Genomic DNA, 24,420 nt, shown 5'->3' on the forward strand with positions numbered 1-24,420 from the left:
CTCTTTCTCTTTTATGAGGCCATGTTAACTAGTGGTTAGAGTAGGGTAATAGGTGCTAGTAGCTTAAGATTTTCAAAAGTAGGTAGCAATTTTGAGTGCCTCAGTGTTTGGATGACTAACCTGAGATATGCTAAAAAGGCCTAATTTGCAGAAAGTGCTGAGCACCCCCTCTGAAACTCAGCCTATGTGAGGTGTCACTGGTTCGGCACTTGGGTCCATATTTGTAAATGTATGTAAGTGCCTGAAGAAGCTAGCTAAAATTCTAGTGGGATTTTCAAAAGCACATAGGTACTGATTGATTTCAATGGGAGTTAGGGCTGAGATCTACAAAGTATTGATGTGCCTAGTTCCCACTGAAATCAATGGGAGTTACGCATGTAAATACCTTTGTGATCCTGGCTTCAGCACCTAAGTACTTTTGAAAATCCCAACAGGCTTCTTTAGGTGCCTAAATGCCTTTCAAAATCTGGATCTTCACATCTCTATACAATAGATGTATTAACAGTGCCCATCTCAGAAGGGACTGATGAAGCATCATTAATGTGTGCTCAATGCTTAATTCATGCTGATAAAAGATGCTGGGTCAGAACAAACCATTATGACATTATGATCATTTGATTGGATAATGGACATATTTAAGGTGTTTTTTTTTAACCCTGCGCAACCTTGTAAAGTATCTGGGCTGCTGTCAAACAATACTGCATTGTTCCTGCCAATCAAGTAGGGTCTTTTCAGTAACTAGAAGGATGGTGACAGTAACAGACCTTGCTGGCTGATGGACCACGAGAAGTGCAAGGGCGTTTTATTTGAAAGCTATGCAATGAATAGCAAGGAGAAGGCAGGTCAGATGTTTTGGCTTCCAGCTGTAAAAAAAACAAACAACAGTAAATGTTCTCCGATAAGCCCCGGATTTAAACAGAGAGGCAAATTCTGCTCCCTGGGGGTTCCACTTGAGTAAGTGAGAGCAGAATTTGGCCCCAGATCTTCTCAGGCTTAAAACCTTTGGCACCAAATTCCAGGAAACAGCCATTTGTAGATGATGTATCTGTAAGGGAGGTATTTTGCAATTCTCCATATTAAGTGACTGTAAAGTGAAAGGATCTCCTTTATGAACTCTTCAGAGTGAATCAGATTTCACAGGAACTGTGGATTGGAACTGGGTGACATTCTGCTCTGTGACACCTATGCAAATGTGATGGAGTAACTTTGTTCAAGTCCATTGAGTTACTTCAGATGAGGGTAGAATTTGGGCCACTTTGCTGGCACAAATTTAATGCAAGAGCAGATTCCTTTTCATTCTTTCCAAGAAAAGGGGATATATGGCCTGATTCTCCTCTAACATACATGGCTGTATAGGCTGGATTTTGCAAAGTGTTAAGCAGCCTCCACTGAAACTGAAGTCAATTACAGTGCCTGGCAGTGCTGAACCTAAAAATCTGGATGAACTTCATGGAGTTATGTCATTGCAGAGACTCTGGTGTAACCTGTGTAAATGAGAAGAGAACTGAGCCCATAGAAAGAAAAGATAATTTACAACTAAGAGAAAGAGAGAGTTAACTTAGAATGGATTTCCCATTTGCCGATCATTTCAGCGCTGTTTTGTGGTGTTCACCTGGGGCTAACCTTTACTCACATTGGTGGGCACTTATTGCACAAGTAGTGCCACTGGTGTCATGTGAGTAAGGGTTACACAATCTAGCTCATTACACTGTAACTTTATGTGCCGTGCTCCAGAGCTCAGTCCTGTGCTCCAGCATAAAAACCAGTGCCCAAGTCGTCCCCCCCACCCCACACACACGCGCTAATCCTCTTTGAGCAGTGGGAGATTATACACTATAGATAAAAAAGTGCTTGTTTCTTTGACAAATGCAAGACCTGAAGACCACCCTCTGTTCTGGAGAAAAAATTAGTTTATCTCTGAAAAAAAAATGCTGTTACTAAATATTACCCATCATTTGTGGGTGGCCTGAATGAGACTCTCAATTCATCTTATTAAAGGTTAGCCTTTGAGGAGCTTTAAAAGGAAATACATTGTTCTTAATTATTCTTATCTGAACAGCTGCATAATTCCTGTTCTTGATTTATAAAATAATATCCTCTGAAGGATTATATTTTAAAAGCTAGAGATGGGCTTGAATAGCCATCCCTCAGCAATGAACTTTGCAGACATTTTGAACTGGATCTAAACTTTAAAGTTTATGCTCTTTTCAGATTAAAACTCTTTTATTCTTGGTGAAAAGTAAATATCTATAGTTAGTATATTTTAAGTTCTCTTCCTTTGGACCTTTCCTTTTGTGAAGATGCACATTATACTGTTTCTTTAAATTTATAAACTGAAGCCAGGCAGGACTGGGCTTGGGAATAGGCAGAAGGTCTCCACTTTTTAAAAAACTTATTCTGATGAAATTCCCTGTACAGTATTAGAAGATGTGACTGTAGCCCCACAAAAAATTTTTGAATTTTTTTGTGTTTTTGTTGAAAAGTGCAAAATGAAAACTGAAAAATACTCAGGTTTTGGGTTTCTGTTTTTTCAACAAAAAACCTAACATTTCGATGAAAGTGGAATTTTTGGTGAAAATGTCTGTTTCGTCAAAATGCCATTTTTCATTGAGGAAAAAGTTTGCATGGAAATTTTTTCACTCATCTGTATAAGTGACACCTTCTGTGAGTCTTTACCATTGTCACATGACACCTTCCCCTTCAAAAGGGAGCTGCATATTATCGAACTAGATTTCAAAAGGGCTCAGAGGCAGTGTTTTAAGTGCTTGGCTTCTGCACTTGAGCCCTGATTTTCCAAAGCACCTAGGAGCTCCCACTGGGAAACTAAATGGCAAGTGATTTTCAAAAGAGCTCAGCTCCCAGAGTGTTGAGTTCTTCTTAAAATCTGGCCATGTATTAGGTGCCTAAATACGAGCCGAGCATTGTTGAAAACTTGGATCCCATTTGTGGGTACTGAACTCGTTAAAATCTTGACCTATACATCTCATATAGCGAGGTGTGTGTGTGTGTGTGTGTGTGTGTTTGTGTGTACGTACGTACGTACGTCATAGAAAGATTACTAGAAATATAGAGTCTGTGGACACATGGGCCAAGATTAAAAAAAAAAGAGCCTTAAATTGGGCCCCGAGACCCACATTTAGGCACCTACTAAGTAGCATGATCCAGAGGCTTACATTGACTTCTGTGAGAGCTATTGGGTATTGAATACCTTTTAAAATCAGGCCGCCTACTTAGGTAACTAAATATGCATTTAGGAGCCTAATTTTAGGCACTCATTTTTGCAAATTTTGGTCACCTTCCTCTACATCCCATATATTAATTTAAAGCTCAGTCTTGCAGATGCAAACTAAGTTAAGCAGCTGCCAAAGTTTGCTGACCACGCTGCTTACCTGTTCCTGATCCACTAGGTAGGACTGAACTATTCTGCTCTGTATCAGAGCAGATGCACAGTTCATAGTGATCCTGTTTGACTGGCCAGACATCCTGCTCATGGGTGCCTTGCTTAGTGCACCCTCTGTGCTCATGCTCACTGGTAAGATTTACTCAGTTAGAAAGGCTGGCCCCGCCACAGCTATGTTTCCCAGAATGAGATGCCTCTTGCAGTGCATTTGAGAGGCTAATGTATTTCTACTGTGGCTGGTAAGGTATTTGTAAAGGGAAAGAAGCTGTACCTTATTAGATGGGGTAATGAGGATGCTATATCGGACAATCTGGATGCCACATGTTACATCCTGAAAAACATCACGGTGGTGTGCTTTATCAGCATGCCTCGACTGCCTGCGTTGTGCTTTCCACAGTGCCTGAGACTGTACTGAGCAGATGGTGAAGAACTACAGAGGTGCAGAGCCACTGAAGACTCAACAACTGCAGAGTATGCCCAACAGGGTGCACTGCTGGCTTCACCATTGCCAGCTAGCACAAATAGGCTGTAATCCTGAACAAGCCACTAGAGTGGGATGCGGTACACATGTTGCCAGAGTGTCCTCTAAGCTTTTGGGGCAGGTACTTTCTCTTCATATTTGTTTTTAAAATACTTTTTAGCACATACGTGGCACCATATAATGACAAAAACCACAGCAAAAACAATAATAATAATTTGCTATTTTAAGCACCCATTAGTGTGCTAGCTGCATAATAATACTTAATAATGATTGATAGTCAATAATAGTATAATAGAACTACTAGCAATGAAGTCACAATAGATTTACAGCCATATAATTGAGATTAGAATGGGTCCTTAGTGGGATCAGTCATATGTGATTATTTTGTAACTTGACGTTGTGAAATCCAGTTCATATTAACACACCCATGAAGGTGGCCTGCACAGCTTCTTTCTAGAAACCACAGTATGGACCTAGACAACAATCCTCTCAATGAATAACACATAGTTAGTTACACTTATGTAGAATATCAAGCCCCAGCTGGAGAAGAACAAAATACTGCTAATTTCTCAATAGTGGATAATGTATTGTTCTTCCACCCTAAGTAGCATCATCCCATTTTGAAGCCACAAATAACTATGTTCTTACTTTTCTCTCTCCAAAATAATACGTGTTACAGTAGTCTGGAATACAGGACTAATGACACCACAGTGCAGCCTTGTTCAATAAATACAGCAATGCCAGCATTCATTTCATGCAAAATGTTATTTCTCTTATGTGTACTCATCCCATATACCCCACCAGTGAAGCTAAATGCATTTACAGTTTCCTAAATCCAATTAATAACCCCTTATCTTTATTTCCTGAGAGTGTCTAAAACTCTGTGGCTATAAACACAGAGCAAAAACCCCAATGTAATAGCAAAAATGAGAAGTATTAAGGTTGTGGCATTAAGGCACATAGCAACTCTTCCAAAACAGTGTGGCTGCCTAATGGTTTGACTCCTACCCAGATGATAGAATTGCCAAGCAGATTTTGATCACAAGGATATTATTTTTATAAACTTATTTATTATGATTTAATAATACATCTCCCCCATAGCTTAAGGGAACCCGGAAATTAGTTGGAATGTCAGTCCATACAGAAATAGCCATCTGCAGCCTAGTAGTACTCACACACAACAAAAAATAATTTAACTCACCCCACCAGTAATTTAAAGCAACAAAATATATCCCATCTTACCCAAAACGCCATCAGGCACTTTCCATGTGGAAACTAGATGGCTCCCATCAAGAAGGTCTAATTGTCTTTAATGCCACTGAAGTTTCCATAGACAATCTGTATTACACCAGTTTTTATGCAATATTAATGGATGTGTTACCACTTACCTCACGTATGCATCATTTTGAACAGTGGCTCGTGTAGTTGCTAAGGATATGCCTCAGGGAGGGCCTGGCCCTAAGAAATATTTGAGAAATTACAACATGTATTGACTTTAATGGCCATTGTGGGTGCTCAGTAGCTCTCCTGAGCAGGATCTTAATGGGCAAAGTTGTAACACTCCCATGATACATAATATGCAAATTTCAGCTGTTTTACACCCTGAGTAGCATCACATGAGAAATGGATTTAGGTCAGGCTGATCCCTAATGTAGCTATTTGATCTCTGCTCCTCACAGCAATTTATGTTTCAGGGGCAGCCTTATAGTAGCCACTTAGGTCCCAGCATCAGTAGGCTAGCCACTAGATTCACCAAAGGACTTAGCCATCTAAATGCCAGAATCAGGCCTCACTGGGATTCACAAAGCCCCAGCTCAGCTGACCGCAAATACTGTAGGCACCTAAACTTGCTTGGCACCTAAATTTTGGCAGTAAAAGCTCCCTAAGTTCCTATGTTTCTGCCTCTAATTATGCACACTGTAGCCCCCATGCCAGGTGTCTGGATGCACAAACCAGGGAAAGATACTTCTGCCAAACTCACCTGTGTGGCCCAATCCATTAAGTGTGCCCAGACCTCACCACCCAATCAGGCCCCTATAGGCGAGCTTACACAAAACGCTGGGGGAAGGAGCACTCCCTCAGAACTTTTATCTCAGTGGTTAGGGTACTCATCTGCAATGTGAGAGACACCCCCCATCATCTGAGAGAGAGAGAGAGAAGGGATGTCATAGAATCATAGAATCATAGAACTTAAGATCAGAAGGGACCATTATGATCATCTAGTCTGACCTCCCGCAAGATGCAAGCCACAAAAGCTGACCCACCCACTCCTGAAATAATTCTCTCCCTTGACTCAGCTGTTGAAGTCCCCAAATCCTGATTTAAAGACTTCAAGTAGCAGATAATCCTCCAGCAAGCAACCCCTGCCCCATGCTGCGGAGGAAGGCGAAAAACCTCCAAGGCCACTGCCAATCTACCCTGGAGGAAAATTCCTTCCCGACCCCAAATATGGCGATCAGCTGAACCCCGAGCATGCGGGCAAGACTCTCCAGCCAGACACTCAGGAAAAAGACTTTCAATATCCCAACATTGACCCTCGGTACTAATTACCAGTGGCCGCACGTTATTGACCTATTGACTAAATCACGTTATCCTATCAAACCATTCCCTCCATAAATTTATCAAGCTTAATCTTAAAGCCAGAGAGGTCCTTCGCCCCCACTGTTTCCCTCGGTAGGCTGTTCCAGAATTTCACTCCCCTGATGGTTAGAAACCTTCGTCTAATTTCAAGCCTAAACTTCCCGACTGCCAATTTATAGCCATTTGTTCTCGTGTCCACATTAGTACTGAGCTGAAATAATTCCTCTCCCTCCCTGGTATTATCCCTCTGATATATTTAAAGAGAGCAATCATATCTCCTCTCAACCTTCTTTTGGTTAAGGAAAACAAACCGAGCTCCTCAAGTCTCCTTTCATACGACAGGCTTTCCATTCCTCGGATCATTCTAGTGGCCCTTCTTTGTACCTGTTCCAGTTTGAATTCATCCTTCTTAAACATGGGAGACCAAAACTGCACACAGTACTCCAAATGAGGTCTCACCAACGTCTTGTATAACGGGAATAGCACCTCCTTATCTCTACTAGAAATACCTCGCCTAATGCATCCCAAGACCGCATTAGCTTTTTTAACGGCCACATCACATTGCCGACTCATAGTCATCCTGCGATCAACCAGGACTCCGAGGTCCTTCTCCTCTTCCGTTACTTCCAACTGGTGCGTCCCCAGCTTATAACTAAAATTCCTGTTAGTCATCCCTAAATGCATCCCTTAAACTGGGGTCTGCCATATCTCAGGTGAATGCTCTAAAAACACTGAGTTATGGGATATTCTGATGTGGGATGCCCTCAGTCTGTCTTGTTGAAGCTGTTCCCCTTTGGATGAAAAATTTTCAAAAGTGATTGGAGAAGGGGAACAGGAGCCTGGGTCTCCCACCTCCCAAGTGAGCGTGCTAGTCAGTAGGCTACAGAGTCATTCCCACATGTCCTCTCTCTACTTGCCCAATGATTATTTATTTTTCCAACGTGCAACAGCTCTGACAAGACGATGAAGGGAGCCCAACCTCCTGCTCAGCACTGGGCTGAGCTCCTAGCACAGATCAGAACAGGCCGATAGCTTTGCTCTAGTTGCCCCCATTGCCCAAGAGCCATTCCAGCAGCCACGGATCACAGAGTCATAACCACACCCCCTTTCTCCTCAGACACCCTTATACATCTCTGGTGCTTCTACTACCAAAGGATTCTCCTACCCACGGAGAATCCTCCATTGGGTGGATCCATCAAGGTAGCTTTGCGTGGGGTGACTGGTATAATGCTGCTGTAACTGACAAGAAAATGAGCCATTTTCTCTCTCTGATCTCTACACCTTATTAAAAGCATTTGTCTATTCTACAATAATCATCCACAGCTCACACTGATGGTTACTCATGTAGAATACTACAGTATTTTTTTTTCTAGCAATGTCTGTTTCTATGCTTTTTATATTTTGGCATAAAAATGCACCCCGTGACATGTGCAATGCATGAACTGTCCCTTCATCAGCAGTGAAGGTAAGAGATCCTCACACAAGCAGCACAGTAATTGTCTTAATTCAAATTCCATATATTTGCTTGTATCACAAGCTGATGTTTTAAAATTTGTGAATCAGGTTTAAAGTGAGGAATAAGTAGCACTGGCATGCTGTCTAATCTCCCCGCATAGCTTTGCCAATACAATGCGCCTCAGCCATGAACTGTAATAATAACCCTGCTAGTCCACTCCCTGGGAATAGACTTTTGTAATTTTCCCATGATTTAAACAATTTTTGAAACAGATTTTCTATGGCCCCCCACCACTATGACACATGAATGCATCAGAATCAAGTAGTCATTTAACCTCACCACATTCCCTGTGATGAAGAGAAGCATTATGATATCAATTTTGCAGATACAAAGATTTAAATGGCTGGCTCAAGATGACCCAGGCAGTCTGTGGCAAAGTGTGGAATTGAACCTGTGACACCCTGGCACCCCAATATTCACCACTGTCATGTAATTGGGATATGTTTTGCACAAAATATGCCTTGTGAGGTATCATTCAATTGATTTGCTAGACATTAATATCTTGTTGGATTGTATGTGCTATTGTTGTATGTGAAGTTATGAAGTTTGGCTATGTATGTGTTACTGAAACATGTTGTGAGGTTGAAAAAACACACAGGAAGCCTTTCAGGTTCCACAGAGAAAAGGCCAAACAATGTTAATGGCTTATTGAGGAAATGCACACAAGCACAAGGATTACCCCATGAACTGTGTACAATAGAAACCTCTCAGAGACAGGGGCGACTCCAGGCCCCAGCACTCCAAGCACGTGCTTGGGGCGGCATGCTGCGGGGGGGTGCTCTGCCGGTCGCCGGGAGGGCGGCAGGTGGCTCCAGTGGACCTCCCGCAGGCATGTCTGCAGGAGGTCCACCGGAGCCGCGGGTCTGGTGACCAGCAGAGCGCCCCCTGCGGCGTGCTGCCATGCTTGGGGCGGCAAAATTGCTAGAGCCACCCCTGCTCAGAGATAGCACTGCACAATGGAAACTGTTTGACCCAGGTCACAGCAAAAGAGCTTTCCAGCAAGTGGGAAGAATATATAAAAGGGGGAAAATGACATCATGAGGGGACCTCACTCTCCCTACAACAACACACCTGGAAACACCTGAGGAATAAAGACTGAACAGTGGAGAAGTGATGGTACCAGGCTAAAGGGATTTCTAGCCTGTATATGAAAACCTGGGAAACAAAAGCTGCAAAGCCAAGGCAGCTTGTGCCTTAAGAATCTGCCAGCCTGTTTATCACTCAGGCTGAGAATTTGCTAATTCATATCCTACCTATCTAATATGTTAAGCTCAGTTTGTGGTTCTATTTATTTACTAGGTAATCTGCTTTGATCTGTTTGCTATCATCTATCATTTTATAGTTAATAAACTTCTTTTATGTTTCAGTCCAAATTAGGGTGAGTTTGACTAAGGGGTCTGGGGAAAATCTCAGCTTGGTTACCAGAAGTGTGCATGGTCCTCTTCACATTGAGGGAGAGGTGGACCGGGCGTTAAACCCATATATTGGCCAGATTTGACCAGGGCAGGACGGTACTGCTCTGGGGTCCTAGGCTGGGAGACTGGTGGTTAGAGAGCCTGCATGTGACTGGATCTGGGTGTGTCCCTACCTGTGTGAATGCTGGTGAAAGTGCAAGCTTGGTGAGCTTTGCAACTTGTCACAGCAGCACAGTGTGAGAGGGAGCCCAGGCTGGTGGGTCAGAGGGCTCAGTGGTACCCCAGATCCAGGTGGCACCCTGCGGGGGGGGGGGAACCCATCACAGAACCCAAATCTTCTGAGTCATTACCTTAATCAAGCATGATTTTGTGATTCCCCTAAATGCTGGCTAAGCTTAGCAACCACCACACTAATATTAAAATCTCATCAGAGCCCAGTCTCCAGAGATGGCAAGCTAAGGTCTTGATATCTGCATCAGAATCTGCTAGAGGCACCCATGTGAATCTGTATGGACATCAGTAGGACTCCATACAGATATAGCGGTGCATGCTGGCAGATCCCAATGCAGAACTGGGGACATGAGCACTAACCATTGGCTCCACTACTTGCTGTCTTAATTATGGCAACAAGCAAACCCTGAAAAATCTGGTGATTTTGCTTCCATTGAAGTCAAGGGTAAATCTCTCATTGACTTCCATGGGAGAAGGATCAGACCTCTGACGTGTCCATTTTCAGGCCATGAAATGACAGGAGAGTCTGATACCGTGTAGCAGATAGCTTGGAAGCATCAACTAAACTCCAAGGCAATGTAGCCTGACAAGACAAATATAGCAGTTCATTAACTATCCCTGTCCTAGAAGTCTGCACTAAACGTTTCAGTTTCTGATCTTATTTTGGATTAATTAGGCATGGCTCAAAATTGACCACAATCGCCAAGTTTCTGATCCCTTTGAATGATTTCAGTTTGAAAATGTGACTGCCTCATCCACAAATGTTCAGAAGAAAAGCTAAAAATAGAATTTAAAAAACTCCCGTCACCATGGTGTGTGTGCGTATCTGAAAACCCAAACCTCCAAGCCTGATCTAAACCAGACTGTTTCTCTCTTTTTCCCCTCCTTTCCCACTCTCTTATTTAAAGAGAACTAGAAAAGAAAAGGCACAATCCTCCGACTCTAATCTGTAGGACAGGACTTAAAGAGGAACCAGTCTGAAACAGAACATGAAAAACCTTCTGAAAAATGACTAGCGGCTCAATGCTGTCACTGTCCTGTGTTTATTTTTCTTTCTTTGATGTCTGATGTCAAAGAGAAAATAATGTCATCTGCTGGAAACTCAAACATGTTTGCATTTTGAGGTAATTAGAATTAATGTTGGAGGGCAAAACTAACACCAAACAATTCCAGCCTTTCCCATGTGAGGAAAACATTCTGTAATGACTTACATTTAATCTGGAAGTTGGCAGGCTGTCAGGAGCAGCCCAGATTCATGCGACAGGGTAATATTTCAAAAACATTTTCTTCCAAAAAAAAAGAAAAGAGTATATGCGGTCAGGTTTATAAATGAGGGTAATGGCCTGCTGCATCAGAGCGCTACTCCAGTTTTACAGGGTGTAACACCATTAAAATCAAAGGAATTGCCATGGTGTAAAACTGGGAGTAATTCAGTGGTGGTTCAGGACCAAGGAGCCAGATTTTCAAGCATTCAGCATCCGAAACTGGGCCAGATTTTTGGAAGAACTCAGCTCCCATTTAGGGAGGGACAAAGGGCCACATTGTCAGAAACACCTAGTATCTTGCAGCTCCAATTCTGATGCGAGGGGGAACATACTGAGCTCTTTTAAAAGCTGTCCCATATTTATTTTGGACCAGATCATGCCACCACTTATGCGTAGTGAGTAGTAGCTAACTCTGGGAATAGTCCTACTAAGTAATCCCACCCTGCATGGCTGTTGCTGGAGAAAGAGTTCTTCCTCAGGCACTCCTTTTAAATGCCATGACTATGAAGCATGGCTGGACTACAGAAATCCTGAAAAGTTCTAGGATACCTCACATAATTTTCTCCTTGGAAAGAAAAAAAAAAGCGGGGGAGGCAGTAAGAGAGAAGTACAAGTGACAAATGCTAACCGTGGTGCTTAATGCACTTCTGGAAGGTGCTCAGATCCTACGGAGATTAGGGAAATATAAAAACTGAATAGAACAGAATTGAAATGATCAGGGTCAGGATTTGGACCAGGAGAAATTTGGTTTGGTCTTCACAAAAAAGACTTAAAGTTTGAGTTTGATCCATTCAGGCATCTTTTTGAGTTAACAAAGAATGAAAGAACATAATTTGTCTTCGTAAACAAAATAAATCACAATTCTTTTCTCTGCATGGGTAATTAAAAACAGCAAGTTGCAATTTTCCACACAGCTAGTCCTCTGTGAGGAAGAGACCCCTGGCTAAGTTTAACATATTCGAAAATGATGAAATTACTACTGAGTGAATGAAAATTTCTTTCATGTATGTGCAATACAAAAAAAATCTACTGAGTTTAGAGTTATTGTTGATATAACTATGGAACAGCCTTAATACATAATATGTTTGCTTAAAAAGAAAACAACTTCTTTCACACCAGTTTTACCCCAAGGTATCTCCACTTACATCAGTGTAATCGAGAGCAGAATCAGGCCCACATTTTCTTTGCTTCAGTTATCCAAACGTGTATAACTCCAGCTCCTTGGTTTGTAAGAGTCCCTGGTTTATGAAAATTGAAACTACTGCTAGTATGGGCTGAAATGTTACATGATGTACCTTGGGACTGCAGTTCCTGCTTTGGGACATTCACATAGACTCCCCACCCCCATCCTGGGATTCCCCTGGGGAATCTGTATGTTTTCCATTTCATACACCAAAGGCAATACTTATTCCTGTAGCCATTAAGTTTCCCATTATCTGTCTTCCTCTGACAATGGCATGTGAAATAGAAACTAGACAGATTCATTTCCTTCAGTCAGTCTTCGTCTGGTTTACTGAGGTGAAGCAGCATGACTAAGAATGCAAAGAGGAAGCATGGGAGTAGCTCCATGGTGTCATTTTCACAATGTGATTTTTAATCCGCATTTTGTTGGTCGTCAAATACCTACACAGAGCTCCCTTTCCTGCAACAAAAGCTATGATCTCACATATACCAATTTACACTAATGTAATACAATGGACTTACTCCTGATTTACACCGATGCGGGGGGAGGACAATCACGTTCTTGCCTTTAAAGGTGGGTACTCCGGATGTGAACAGCATTGAAATGAATCACCTGAAAGTAGTATCAGTGCTATCCCGGGCAGTGTGTCACAAAGGATCTAATATCAAGGTGAGATGAGTATTGAAGCAATCATATAGTGCAAGTAAGATTGGTGTTTGACTTTCTACATCTCCAGTAACAAACCTTTAGCACTAATCCAAATTTATATTATTTATCCATATTTATAATACATATGTTATCTCATACTGTCATTCTCCTGGATACCTAACTTGTTTTCCCATCTCACTGCAAGGGACACATGATTCTGCCAGATCTAACAGTCACATAAACATAATATCAGCTAGATCTCAAGTGGAGTGAACCAACAGCTTTCTGCATAAGTGACAAAATCTGGGATGCTCAGGGAATTTTTCTTAATGTCTGCTTGAACCATCCTACAGTGAAGTGAAATCTCAAACTCTGATCATCACCCAGATCATCAATGTTTCTTAAATCTACAAAACTGGCAAGAGAACCTCTTGCTCTTTTTCACCCAAATTGATAACACCTGTCTTACTTATCCATCACAAAAAATAAAACAAAGTACATACCATCCATCTTAAATTTACATTGGCCTAGAAGACAACTCCAAAGAAAGAACATGGGACTATTCATTCATATTCCTTGTTAATCGTAAGGCTGGATTAAACTGCTATCTGGCTACTCTGACTGAACATGATGAATGCTTGCACTCTCTTCTCTAAAAATGTAAACATAAAGGAATATCTTGCAAATGGCCAGGCCATACTAGCTACTCCATGTGCTGCCCACAGATCTACTGAGTTCCAGCCCAAGCTTAGGACTGGAGGGAAGTATACATTTTATTGATGTGCTTCAATCCTGCTTTTGTCTCCCCTTCCCCAGTCGCCTTCCACTCTCCACTCTTGTCCACTTTCCTCCTCGTTTCCATTGACCCTGCCTGCGGTGTGGCTCCCCACCAGAGGTATGATCTTTTTCCTCAGACACTAATTGCCAGCTCTCCTTGCTCTGCAGTGAGCTGAGCACTGATCAGTGTCTGAAGAAGTACTGTCATGTTTCAAGCAGAGCTAAGAGCTCTACTCTGATTAGCATTTGGCTGTTCACTCTAGCCAGGCATTTCAGGCAGAGCTGACGAGTGGAGTGACTGATGGTGGGGAACAGATAGACAGTATGCAGGGTTCTCACAAAGCAGCAGGCGTAGAGGAGGTAGCATGTGGCAAGGCTCTGATTCCTTGTCTTTTTTACTACAAAAATAATGTATTATTTCTTTCTGATTTCTTCTTTTACAAGTATGGTAGCACCAGCACAACCTGCTCTCTATTGGCTCTTCCTTTTTTTAGTCTATCTGGTCCCTTCACCCTTGATTCTTTTCCTTCTTTTTTCCCCGTGTGCTCCTTCCCGTTGTTTTGCTTCCCCTCCAACCACTTCATGTACTTAAATCTGCACAGCAAGGGTCCTTCACAGTGAAACTGACCCGCTTGTGTGAGTCTCCTTTTGCTCTGCACACACACTCTGCTCTAGTCCCCGTACACTCACCAAAAAGAAAGGTATCCAAAGAGCTGTGAAGTCCTTGCTTAACAGCCAGCACACTAGGCGCCATGCCTTTGTGTTCTGTACAAGAATGAGCACATTGGTTACATCAAACAGAACAGGGAGCATTCATGAGGAAAAAAAGGAAGGTCTCCCAAATCAACACTCTGAACGTGCTTTGCTTTTAAAAAACTCTCTCTCACCGGTCAAAAATAATCTGTTGCTCCGTGTGGACATATTGGACTTGACTCTCTTCTCCCTTATCTTGAAGTAGAGCAGTAGTGAGGCCATTAAAATCAACAGAGTCACATGAGTATTAGGTCTATTCCATGTATGGTTGTAATGTTACCGAGGCCACCAGTTCTTAAGCAGAATTCCTGATTGACTCCTGCTTCAAAACTGACATCCCAATAAGCCTCATTCTTATGCTCTCTTCTAATGAAAAAATCCTCAACAAAAAGTAATTTATCTGTAATAAGCTGTTTGAAAATCCAGGTAAATTTGAGGTTGTTCATTGGGTCACCTTCATCTGCTACAGTACATAGTTAACTTATTCAAATATTTCTAACCGGATAGACAGCATAGTTTTTCCTATATAGAACCTTTATGGGTTTTGCCCTTATTAAGCTATATACTGCAAATGTCATACCAGTCTGTCATTAATTAGATTCTCGGTCACTTTTTCCAGTACTGAGGGTGAGGTTTGCTGGTCTGAAGCAAAGGTCACCAGAATCTTCCTTGGCTCCTTTATTACATATATTCACATTGTTAGTGGAATTTCCAACCTTCAGGAATAACTGCTCTATTTAAAGCAATAGAATACATTTTTGTGTTGGTATGCCAGCTATTTCACACTTAATTTCCCTTGGATGAGTACTCTCTGCTCATGATGATTTACTACACGTGAGTGTGTCAAGCTGCTCCATAACTTCCTCAGAGGCCTCAAGCCCAATCAAGGCTGCACTCTGAAGCTCTGTAAAGAGAACTTTGGAAAAAGGAATTTCTGAATCACCTTCAACAACAAAGTCTGACACAAAAATTAATTTAACCTCCTCTGCTACTCCAGCATTCTCTTGAACTACCTCTCACTCTGGAAGTTCTAGAACAGCTACAGACATGCATGCTGCTCCTTGTGTCTAACATATAGGGAAATATTCTCATTAACAAGCTTGACATTGTTGGCTCTCTGGTCCCCCATGCCCTACTTGTTCAATTTATTTCCAATTTAGGCTCTGTCAACACTACACTACAAACTTGGGTCAATACACGTTAAGTCATGCACGGGCTGCTTGTGTTGGTGCTTCACACACTCTCTAGGGGTGCTTGTGTAGACTTCGCCTGGTATTGCCTGAGTTCCAAACACTTGGAGCAGTATTTCCATTCTTACAGTTTGGCATTGTTAACCCCAGTAAATTCATGCCCTTCTCCACTTAACCATGCAGGTTTTGCTCTCCCTCTTTACATTCCAGTGTCATTCTCATAGGTATACAAATGCTCAGCATATCTGATAAGGTCTTCTTAACTAGCCTTCAAGCCCATTCTTCGGTCTCAAGTTTTTGGTTTTGTTGTTGTTTTGATTCCGCATCAGTCCTTATTTCTCATTTGAATTTCCTCACCTTTGTCCTAGGCAAGTCCCTGACTATTAAAATATCAACCTTAACTTTGCAGTGATCGATACCGCCCATTGGAGCTCATACATTCATCTGATAGTATAAACTCCTTTATATTTAAGGCTAAGATGAGTTTCCCCTGTGCTAAGCACTAAAAGAAGTGGCTTTACATAGCAGTCATTTATGGTATTAATCAAGTTCCTCTCAAAACCATTCCAGATGTGCCATTCAACCAGTCTATACTGGTTTCATTCAGATCACCCACTGTTATTATTGTACCAACAGATTTTGCAACTTCTTTAATTTCTTTTAACACATGAAGATCTTGAGTCAAGATCTCATACAGGGCAAGTTAATTCCAGACGGTTGCAAAACCATCTGTGTGGGGCCAATTGACAGTAAGGTAATGGGTGTAATGGGAAATAGGGTAGCATCCCTTTAAATAGTTAATGAGCCCTCTAGTGGGTCTCATTGCGTTCTATATTTTAGAAACTGCCAGAAACCAGCTGAAGCAGCAGCATGTACATAACTACACATTGCGTGTTTGTGACTATTTAGTAAACAAGGTTATTTGGGACCTAACTGCATCCCTGTGGCTTTTTCATGTTATTTTTGTTGTGCAGAGTGCAAAAGACAACAAAGGGATCTCGTGGACAGGGAGGGAAGGTGAGGGCCCCTGGCCACCCCCTGGGTAAGGTGGTGCAGAGCTGCTTGGATGAAGATAGATCTCATACAAATGAGATTTCCCTATTGTGGTAGTGCAGGCTGTGTCTTTAAGGGCTGTGCTTCCCAAACAGAGTCTGGACAGGGGCACTGAGAATCGCTTGCACTGAGAAACGTGATGCACAGCCAGTAGGAACGAGACACAGAATAAAGCAGATCTCTTGCAAGCACCTTATGCAATGAGTGATCTATTGACAGAGGAACAGCCAGTGCGGCACATGCACAGGGCCCACACAACTTAAAGGGCCCCAGAAGGCTCAAAAGTTTGTATTAGTATTAAGGCCACAGGTTTATCATGGTGTGAAAAGAAGTCATGGAACCCCTTTGTCCATTTGTCTGTGACTTTTTTTTTGTCTGTGATTCATCCCACAGTGGCAATTCCAGTGGCACCTCTGTCCCCCGGGGCTGGGCCTGGCGCCCTGTTCTGGACATTGCAACCTGGCACACAGAGTCATAGTGCGCCTCAGTTTTGGCACACTTAACTCTCCATCATGATGTGGGGACAGGCGGACCAAACTTCAGCGAATGGCATTGCAACCTGGGGCACTGGGATGGAGGTTTGGGTGGGCCAAACCTAAGCAGTGCTGTGACCAGGGCCGGCTCTACAGTTTTTGCCACCCCAAGCAGCGCACCGAATTGCCGCAGCGGACGGCGGGGCAGTCCGTGTGCCCTTAGGGTGGCAGGCGCGTTTCCGCGGCGGTGGCGGCAATTCTGCGGCAGCTTCTATGTTTATCTGAAGCCGCCGTGGACAGCTAAACATAGAAGCTGCTGCCAAATTGCCGCCACCGCGGAAACACGTGTGCCGCCCTAAGGACACACGGACTGCCCCCACCACCCGGGGCGGCAATTCGGCGCGCTGCGTGGGGGCAAAACAACAGGGACTGCTGCCCCTTACGGATTGCCGCCCCAAGCACCAGCTTGGAATGCTGGTGCCTGGAGCCGGCCCTGGCTGTGACCCTCTGTGACAGATTGCAGTGCCTGGTTCAGGGCATTGGGCCCAGCCCCATGGGACACAGGAGACACCATAGCCATCATTGTTGGATGAGTGCAGGAGTCTTGGTCTCCAACAAGTCTCCTGCAAGACTTTCATTCTGGATTAGGATTGTGGTGCCTGGAGGGAAGGAAGGTGCTTCTGGGATTGGTGCTGTTGTGAGTGGGGGCTCACAATGAAAACCTGCACTGGGGTCTGTTGCTCTGTCACCAGAGTGACTACTGAACACAATGCAGTACCAGGTGTAAAAAGGAACTAAGAAATATCCTTAGTGGAAGAATGGAGCAGTTAAAAGTCCCACGATAGCCCAAACTCTCTGGAAATGTGGAAAACAACTAGAGAAGGTTTAAACAGTGCTTGACTTATATCTGCATAAATGGTTTATATCTGCAAGCAATGGCTGCCAGTAAAAAGGAAGGCAGTCAGAAGGTCGCCTTATTTCTGACAATAGCTCATTCAGATACACTTGATGTGGTAAATATTTTCAATTAACTCAGACAGAGGAGACTAATTATGAAACTGTATTACACAAATTTAAGGAGTATTGCACTCCACATAAAAATGAAACAGATGAGAGAGAGGTTTTTAAAAAGAGCATATGGGAAGAAGATGAAACCATAGACCAGTCTGTGACTGATATGAGCCAATCTTACAATTTTGGAGGGCTATAACTGAGACCCTGATAAGAGACCAGATATGGAACAAAAAACTGAGAGAGAGACTAATGGAAGACAAAGAATTACCCCTGGTCAAGCAATTAGAATTTGCCAGGGAAAGGAAGTCGCCAAGTCCAAAATGAAGCTTATGGAGGGTGGATACTCTACACATGACAGAGAATCCAAAATACTACAAAAATTGAGACCTGAGGCAGAAAGGCATGTGAAGCTCAAAGTCAGAGTTCAGGCAAAAGAGCACATGGAGCTGCACATGCTGTGTCAACCAACACAATGCCCAACTTATGGGAAAGATATGTCCAGCTAAGACAAAGCCCCGCATATGGAAAAGATGCAAGAAATGCAATGGATTACATCACTTTGCAAGAGTTTGCAAGCACCAACAGCATGCACAACATGGAAAAGAGGGTGATGACAGCACTACTAGCTCAGGTAAATTCTTTGTGGGAGCGATGGACAATGTTGCAGCAAAAGATGATTGGACCATCAATTAAAAGCAAGTGGGTCCTTTATTAATTTTAAGTTGGACACTGGTACACAAGCCAGTGTGTTGCCAGAAACAGTGCTATTAGCACTAAAAGAGAAACCACAGAGATTGGAGGGTAAATGGGTAAAACTCAGGACTTAAAGCAGATAGCTTATCCCCACAAAAGGCACATGTGAACTAAACGGATGGGTAAATAACAAATTAGAAAAGATACAGTTTGTAACAGTATCAGGGTTTAAAGTGTGTCAAGCACTTGATCTCATCAAGAAGGTGAAGGGAACCAAAACAATTGAGGAAGAGTCCAGGGGACAGGAAGCTCTCAACAGAACAGAGCTGAAAGATTCCCAACTGCACCACAATTCATGCTCCCTAGGAAAATTTCCTTTGCCCTTAGGCAGAAGCTAAAAGAGGAGTTGTATAGGCTCATTGCATTGGCAATCATAGAGCAAGCAGAAGAACCAGCACAGTAGGTACACTCATTGGTTATTGTTGAAAAGGAAGGAGGAACCCTTCACTTATTCATAGACTCAAAATAATTAAATCAATTTGTAAAAAGAGAGCATTTTCCACTACGTACAAGGGGAAATATTTTTGGGGAATTGGCCAATGCCAAATATTTTTCTACACTTGCTGCTTTCTAAGGGTTCAGGCAGGTGCCCTTAGAAAAACAGAACACACATTCATGCACAGTCAGCACCTCTTTCACGAGACATTAGACTGCCATTTGGATTATATTCAGCACCCAAGGTGTTTCACTGGTAAATACAACAAAGTTTTGATGGTATTTTCATCTGGGAAAATACAGTAGAAGAGCATGACCAGAAGCGCCAAGCAAATTTGGAAAGAACCAGAGCTGCTGGGCTAAAGCTAAACAAACAAATGTAAATGTAATGGAAATAGCATATCTATGGGAGAAATTAATACAGCCAGGTGTACAAGTAAATCACAGTAAAGTTAAGGCCATTACCAACGTGCCTGCTCCAAAGGACAAGGAAGGATACAAAGATTCTTTGGACTGGTCAACTATGTAGGGAAATTTGTGATTAATCTAGCTGCCAAAACCAGCAACTCAACAGTGCTACTGAGCAAAGACGTCCAATAGATGTGGGATGGAAATCTTTTAAAGAGTTTGAGAAACTGAAGGAGTTAATTAAAGAGGCACCAGTCCTGAGGTACTATGACAATAAGCACAAAATTTAAGTTGTCCATGGATTCCTCGTTGGAGGGTATTGGCGCTTATAACAGTGTGATCAAAACTGGAGATCATAGGCACTCACAAAAACTGAGCATCAATACACTCAGAGAAAGAGAGAGAGAGGGAGCGAGCACCACTTTGGCTTTAGTCCCTGGGTGTAAAAAGTGTAATGTATTTTTTTTAGTGTGAGAGCTGTGTTAGCTGAAACTGACCATAAACCACCTACTGCCATTGCCAAAAGGGGCCGGCATTCGCTCCATCCCACCCCACCCCATGAACACAGAGGTTATTTTTTTTCTGCTACAAATGAATGATCTGCAAATTGAGTACAAGCCTGAGAGAGATTTGGTGTTTGCAGATACTTTCTCTAGAGCATTGGACAGAAGTGCAGTGGAGCAAAGTCCAGAGCTAGATTTTCTACGTATCAGTCTGATCAAAAAACCTGTCCAGTCTCAAGTGAAATGTGGACTGTGATTTCCAAAGCTACTGCTCAGGATGAGACCCTGGAGAAAGTGATTAAGGCTATTAGCACAAAGGGGCCTGGACAGCATCTTCCCAGCCCACGTTATTAATTTCAGTAGGAGCTCTCAGTACTAGATGGGATTTTCTTTAAAGGCACCAGAATGGTGATTCCTAAAGTGCTACAGAAAAATGTTAAAAAGAGTACAAGGGGGTCATTTAGGGATTGAAAAATCAAAGAGAAGGGCCAGAGACATTTTATACTGGCCCCAAATGAACAGCCACATTGAAGAAGTTGTTAAGGTTTGTCACGTGCCAAAAATACAGGCCAAGTGAAGTGAAAGAGCCCAGGTTGGTGGCACAGGAAAAATTGCCCCCTCCCACATACCAAATTAGGGCATATATTTGTTTCAACTGGCCAGAAAATACTATAGACAAATAGACTATTATTCTCACTGCCCTGAGGTAGCTTTACTAGAACTTATGACAGATAAACAGGTGACTGTGCATATCAAATCTATTTTTGCTAGACAAGGTACTTCTGACATAGTGGTGTCTGACAAAGGGTCGCAGCAGTTTGCAGTGAAGTACAGTTTTAGATATGTAATTATACCCTCAATCCAATTGATTGGTGGAAAACACTATCAGACTAATAAAGCACCCACTAAAAAAGTCAGTCAGACTCTGATCCATGTTTAGCCCTGCTAAATTACAGAGCAGCATCAATGAAGCATTCGTTGTCATCTGCTGACATGTTGTTAAACTGAAAAACTGAAAACGAGAGTGCTTGCACTGTTAGAAATGGATGCCAGTCACTGGGGACTTGCTGATACATAAAGAGACATGTACGGCAAAACAAAAAAAATCAACATGATTTGGGATCCTGGAGGCTGCCAACACGTCATGAAAATGACAGTGTGTGTCTCTATGATATGAAACAATGGTCGCACACAGTAGGGGTGTCACAAGAGGTTGTCCTGCAGTCATGTGAAAATGTCACCCCAAGTGGATACATACTATGGAGGAATAGGTGACACCTTTTCCAAATCTCAGAAGGGAGGGACAATGAGTCAGCCAGTTTGCACAAGAGGTGCCCCAGAACATGAAGCAACCAGAACTAGTGGACTTGCTTCATCCTGACAGCAGTCGGGCTGATGTTCCAAAGGAAACCTGCAGGTCCAAGTGACAGTGAAGGACACCTAAAAGACTAACAGAACACCGTGAGTAAGTTTAGTTATGAGGTTGTTATAAGTATTTGTAATTGTGTGTTATATTAATATTGGGTTTTAAGTGTTAGTGTTACTAAGTTTTGGCTTGGAAGGAAAGACGTGGTATTAATTTGGGGACTGTGTCTTTGAGGGCTGAGCTTTCCAAACAGATAGTCTGGGCAGGGTGTGGTGAAATTCTTGGTATTACGCATAGCCAGCTGGAACCAGACTCTGAATAAAGCAGAGCTCTTGAAAGCACCTTAAGCGCTGAGTGATCATTGAACATGACACCTCACAATCTGAGCAGTGCTATGAACCCTGCAACCATTTCCCTTCATACTGAGACAGTGGGGGTTATTTGAATAGTGTGGTTGAGAGGCGAGAGGAACTAGGTATCCATCCCATTTTTGCATGCAGAGTGTGTTTGTCACTTTCCCCAAATGGCACGGAGCAGGCTGGGGGGAGTCCTTCAGATTGAACAACAGGTCTTTGGATTGTACTGTCAATTCCATCTCTCCCCCAGATGCCCCAATGGGAATCAAGGAGGTATTTCCTCCTCTGAGGAAATTTCCTTCTATTTGTGGAGTGGTTTCCCTTGATCTAGGGTGTAACAGGCTCCCAGGTCTCCTGTGTATTGCAGTCCGTTTCTCCAGGGTCAATAATGTCCAACAATATAGTATATTGTATTCTAGGTCTGATTCTGATCTAATGTACACCAGCTCAAACCCACTGACATCAACAGGTGTAAAAGCAGAGGAAGAGAGACCATAACTAGGCCAACTGAAATGACAACATATCTCTGAAAAGCACTTGTACCGAGAGTCTTTTCAGTAGTACACTAATACAAACACCGAACTCAACCAAAGACAAAAAAGAAATTCAGTAATAATCCAGTTATGGTTTCCCATTTGATGGAAGCATTTTCATAATGATTTAAACTTCATCTGGGCACTGGCAATCTGTTATGACTAGCAACTCAAATCCAAGTAATGGATTAAGATTTCAAAAATAATTAAAGCAAAACAAATAATCACATGAATTGTATTATTTTTCAAAATATGTGATCCTTGGTAATTTGTGGTTATCACTCCCTGGTGATAAAATTATATGGTGCCTTTAAAATTTTCAGGCTTAGGCTGTTTTATGAAGAAATAGACACTAATCACAGTATGTTGCACTGATTGATATAAATTAAATATTAGTTTCTGTGGACAAATATACTTCAAGTTCAAGCCTCAAATGCAACTGCCTATAGCCTACAATTTGAATTCTTGACCTAAGATACAGGGTAGTTTGCACATCACTCAAAACACAAGTTAACTTTTCCCCTCCTTCTATAGCTGATACAGAAATGACCTTTCTCCTTCCATCACCATCTCCTCTAAAAACATTACATTATACTTACAACATTTATTTATTTTTGGCTGCAAGCCGGAAAAAAAATTCCTTTTCAAATGTTCCCCTCCCTGTGAATTTGATTACGTTGTAATCGTTCTTAATCAACCTCAGGTCTGTTTGCCTTCTGGAGTGAAATGATGTTTTGGAAGGTCTATATGGCAGAGTGGAGGTGGGGACCACCAGAAGACTATGATAAAGTACTTTTCTTTTTAATTTTACAGTCACAGGGAAAAAAACCTGTAAACAGAGCTGGCTTTGTACATCTGCACAACACATGGTCACCCAGGTTGCCTCCTGTCATGAGGTAATTGTGCAGAACACTGTGAAATGATCGGTCACACAGGGAAAACAGCAGAAACATTACCCCTATCCAGGACAATTAAAACTTGACAGACAGGGAACAGTGAGTAACTGTAAAGGCTGAGATTGGGGCAGGGGAGCAGGATTGCCCAATATTTTCATTAATGAGCTACTGTAATTTGCACACTTGTGGGCCACACCAAAACTGAAAGTTTGGAAAGCACACGGGACAACAGATCCAACCAACAAAGCCACCTGTAGAGATTAGAACCTATGGATAAAATGGGCCAAAGTACAGTTTAAGCTGCTCCCAATGCTTTGCAAACTGCAGACGCAGGATTCTGGCTGTTAAATCTCCTGGCTCTCCACCATTCTTGGCTCTGGCTTCAAGAACCACTGCTCCTCTAGCACTCTGCCTCATCAGTAAAGTCAATGGAAAAAGCTCCCATCGACTTCCCTGGGCTTTGGACCAGATGGTGAAACAGGTAGCTATTGTACCTCATTGCCTGCTGAGTGGTCTGATTTCCTGAGGTTCCTAGATAGTACACAGGAGCCACTCCAGCTGGCCTGGCAAGAGGCAGACATGGCCAGTGAGTCATTTCACTAGCTTCTAACATTTGTATTTGTAAAACAAAATTATTCAAACATTCACTCCCCTTGCCCTCATTAGGCACAATTAGGCCTGACATTTCCACGGGTGTACGTGGGAAGTGAAGGAGGCATGCAAAGTAAGCTCCCCACCTTACCTGTGTGGCCCATGACAGTGTCTGTCACAAATGCAGGGGACTGCTCCCTCAGGAAAACATCCTCAGGAGTGCACATCCCTGTAAATAAGGCAGGAAGGCATTGAGGCTATGGCCCCATCTCTTTTACAGCCTGAACACTTCTCCTTGCCCTCCCTTCCCCATGTACCACAAAGCTCAGGGGACAGTTATGTCTCAGGCACCCTGATCTGTCTTGAGTGGTATGGCTCAGCACAAACCCCTATGCACATGTGTACCTAAATGGTCCTTTGAGTATGCTTTTCTCTTTCTAGCTCAGTCTGTTCCTTTCTCTCCTGTCTGTGGTTCCCCCCCCCCGCCGCATTGTTTCTAACATCTGATATTGTCCTTCCCTTCTCCAACCCAGACAATCTTCCTCTTCACATGCCTCTTCTTCCTGAGGGAACTCTATGGTCTTTCTCCTCCATTTGGTT

At 42.7% G+C, this 24,420-nt stretch overlaps 1 long non-coding RNA gene across 1 annotated transcript; it reads right to left on the reverse strand.

The window, feature by feature from the left end:
• Window positions 1-869: 869 nt before the first annotated feature.
• Window positions 870-6,024, reverse strand: LOC123365230. The gene is made up of 3 exons (XR_006577485.1): window positions 5,863-6,024; window positions 5,270-5,339; window positions 870-1,484 (listed from the first exon to the last, which is right to left on the reverse strand). It is a non-coding gene; the product is annotated as an uncharacterized LOC123365230 (long non-coding RNA).
• Window positions 6,025-24,420: the final 18,396 nt, after the last annotated feature.

The sequence above is a fragment of the Mauremys mutica genome, chromosome 2 (assembly GCF_020497125.1).
Source record: "Mauremys mutica isolate MM-2020 ecotype Southern chromosome 2, ASM2049712v1, whole genome shotgun sequence".
Taxonomy (NCBI): Eukaryota; Metazoa; Chordata; order Testudines; family Geoemydidae; genus Mauremys; species Mauremys mutica.